This window comes from Lepidochelys kempii, chromosome 14 (assembly GCF_965140265.1).
Source record: "Lepidochelys kempii isolate rLepKem1 chromosome 14, rLepKem1.hap2, whole genome shotgun sequence".
In the NCBI taxonomy this organism is placed as follows: domain Eukaryota; kingdom Metazoa; phylum Chordata; order Testudines; family Cheloniidae; genus Lepidochelys; species Lepidochelys kempii.
Window position 1 is genome coordinate 14625575 of NC_133269.1, and position 3996 is coordinate 14629570.

Sequence of the window (3996 nt, forward strand, 5' to 3'; positions counted from 1 at the left end):
CTTCCTTTGTGGCTGTTTTTGATTCCAAGAATATCAGGTAGTGTTGTTTCTTTGAACTTCTGGCATGATGTAGGGCAAGAAACTGCTTTAGGCTCTTTGGGAGAAGGTGGAGGGAATGCAGCAGTGTGAATATACAGCTATGGTTATTTATATAACCTACATTTCATGTATCTGGGTAATTATCACCAGCCAAATCATGAAAATGCACCGCCTCATCAATTCTCAACAGTCCGTTAACTTGCAAAATTCTGAATACCCAACACAAATGCTGATTTATTTTTTTATTTATTTAAAAACAGGATCCAGAAAAATGATTCATGCAGGTGACAAGATATTAACACTTGTCTAAACAAAGGAACAGCTGCAGTATATCAGCTGCTTGTACAGCAAAGCGCTGAGAGCATCCTTTCTGTATCCAAAAATATTGTGATTCACAGTCAGTTGGGGGAGGGAATTGTTCGTTTTAAATGAGGGTTCCAGTGAACTGCATCCCTACGAAAAGGACAAAATAAGCATCCTTTGCACTTGGACAGAATCTTATATTTAAGGATCTCGAAGTGCTTTACAAATATTAATTAAGCGCCCCAACACTATTAAGAGATAGGTCAAGAAGATATAACAATCGTTTTACCCACCATTGAAACGTAGCCAGCTGTCTAATGGAAAGTGGCATCTGTGTAACACCACACAGAAACACCCTTAAACAGTTTAGGACAGGAAGTGAAGAACAGACTGTACCCAGTTGCAATTGCAGGGGAAATTTAGAGCAGCGGGATCAGAATTTGGCCAGAAAACCTAGGTTCAGCAGAATAGGGGTATTAGAATTTTTAATGACCACAAGTGGTCTAGAACTCAGTTTTACTTTCCATTTGAAAGACAGCACTTACACCCAGCCCAGCTCCATTGGCACCACTCTGGGACAATGAGTTAGCTCCAAATCAAGTCCCGAATCAGAAAAGCCTCCGTAATCAGGAATAGATGGATTTCCTTAAGCACAAGCTTAATGCTTCCAGAACTGAGACCTCAGAGAGAAAAATGCCATCTACGGCATCAACTGCATCGCTTCCTGTAGCGCCTATGGTTTCTATGGAAGTTTCCCATCCAAGTATGGACCTGGCCCAGCCCAACTGGCTTGTGAAATCTGCTAGGATCACAGTGCAAAGTGTGAATACATCTTTAGGCACATCAGCCCACCATCACAAATAATGGGATGGTTTTGTACAGCCCCTGCTCCCCAATAACATATGTCACCAGATGTAATGAACCTGCTTTAAAAACAAGCCCCAACATTGGTGGTTTAATTCTCCATGCTTCGTTAAGCCTTAAAAGCCTGGTTCTGTTTGAGTTACAACAAAGTCGAGTCTTATCCAAACCCCCTCTACATGCACATCTCTCATCCATACCCTGCCCCTAAACAAGAGAAAGGTGAAAGGGTGCTGGTTGTAACCCAATATCCTCTCTGCTTCACACAGGGTTCTTGTGGCAGGGCTCTCAACTGACACAAGATGGAAAAAGAGGAAAGGTCTCTTCATTCAAAGTTTGGGTTCAGTTGGGTCACTTCAGTCACCTTCATTCTGATGTCCTCTTGGCATGCACAGCCAGTGAGACAATAATGCTGACAGGTTTAACAACAGTTGGGAAAGTGAATCATCCTGCTACAGCTATTTCTTCTCCATCCCTTCGGCTACAAATCATAAACATTTACCTGCTTGTTGCTTGAAATTAAGGTCACCAGATGGCATGACTTGGCTCTGATGACTCTGACTTTTTTTCTTTAAAAGCATTCAGTTATCAGAGTAGAAGTCCCCAGGGTCTCCATTCCCAAACAACCTGTGTTACCATGGTACACAGATCAGATTAAAGCAGTGTCCTCCATGGCCCATCAGCACTGCTTAGCATCAGCTGTAGCAGGACATAAAACATTTAACTCCTTTCCCAAGGAGCTGAGCATGCTGCCTCAGCAGCAATTACCAGAGACCCAAGCTCAGATCCCTATTACACAGCCCCTACACATGCAGAGTAGACTCCCTCCACACCAACTTTTCAACCGTGTTGACTTCGTTCTGCAGTTTAAACTAAGGGTTCTACTTATCGTCTCTGATACCATTTCTACTCCTGCCAAAACGTAAGGGGCTCTGGCAGTACTGTGCCCACTTTGCCCATTACCCTACTGCCAGAAGCAGTGACTCCTGACCATCTCTGTCAAGTAGTAAAGTTCCTATTTCAAAGGAAATGGAGGGTGCTCAGCACGTTGCATGAGGCTCTTAGAATCTCACAGGATTAGGCCTTATCTCTGTTCTACTGGAGAAGAAGTCCATGTGTCCAGAAAACACTTCATTATTACTATATGTAATCATTAAAGAGGGTGTAAGGACATATAACTACTTGTGATATGCACCTTCTCATTTTTACAAAAAGAAAATACTCTGGGATTTTATAGCGATTGGCCCAAGATACTGTAATAACATTAGCATATGCTGTTGGGACTAGGGTTTTTACTGTAAAATACCAATGTTACCAACTCTCACAGTTTTATGCAAGATTTAATATACTTTATGTTTTTGTTAAGGCCCTAGAGCCTGGAGTCATGGAAATACACCAGAAACTCAGCTTTCATATTTAAAAAAGTTTCTAGCCATCACGATTGCAAAGATAAGCTTGAAGACAAGACCCCTAACCATAGAACCATAGAATATCAGGGTTGGACGGGACCTCAGGAGGTCATCCAGTCCAACCCCCTGCTCAAAGCAGGACCAATCCCCAACTAAATCATCCCAGCCAAGGTTTTGTCAAGTCTGACCTTAAAAACATCTAAGGAAGGAGACTCCACCACCTCACATGCAAAAGCCAGAATGCAAATAAAGAATTCCAAATCATTTTTTTTCCTTCAATCTCATTATTTTTAAATCAATCCTATGATTTGAGAGGGGAGAAGGGTATTCATGATTTCTGAACATTTGGGATTGCCAAAACAGAAAGATTGCTCATTGCACAATACAGGGCTAAGTAACATCTGCACACAAAATCGAGACATTTGTACACCCTGCAATACGCAACATTATCACAGAGCCACACCACCACGTGTCACTGCACTGTCCAAAGGAAATTAGGGAACATTCTCTGGCCTGTGTTAAACAGTCACCCTCGATCAGTGGCTCTCAAACTTTTGTACTGGTGCCCCCCATTTACACAGCAAGCCTCTGAGTGCAACCCCCCTTATCAATTAAAAACACTTTATTTATATTTAACACGATCATAAATGCTGGAGGTGAAACAGTTTGGGATGGAGGCTAGCAGCTCATGACCCCCCATGTAATAACCTGTGACCCCCTGAAGGGTCACAACCCCAGTTTGATGACCCCTGACCTAGATCATCACAAGGATCCCTTCTGGCCTTGGAATCTATGACACACCTCTGCTTGGCCACACAACCCCACCCCCCTTCCATATCCAACAATTCCAGTGGTTAAAGCCAGATGGCGCCTGTCCCCAGGAGGGTGGGAAACCCTGTCTGCCCCTGGGGAGAGGGAGGCTGCAAGGTTGGGTCCTGACCCCCCAAAGGGTGGGGGAACTGGGGGGGAGGGAAGGGTGGTTGCAGAGCAAGGCTGCCTGCACTCACCCCTCTGTGGTGGCTCCTGCCCCATGGGCCTGGCAAGACATGCACGCATTGCAAGCTGGCCCTGGGGTCAGGGTGTTGCTCAGGTTTGGCCCAGCCTCCCCGACGGGGGGTGGGCAGGACACAGCTGGGCCAAATTTGAGCGAGTGACGATGCAGCCCCCTGTGTAGGGGCAGGTGTGGAGGCATAGGGCAGGGGCTTGGCTATTGGGGGTCAGCGGGACAGCCCCACGCAACCAGGCCTCTTGAGCGCTGGGCCCACGCCACGCGGCGTGGGCGCCCCTAGCGTCCGCAGCGGCTCCCACCCTGCAAACCGCAGCCCTGCACTCACAGCAGCACGGGCCGGGGGGAACTCGCCCCGGAACCCCCACAGCGCAGTTG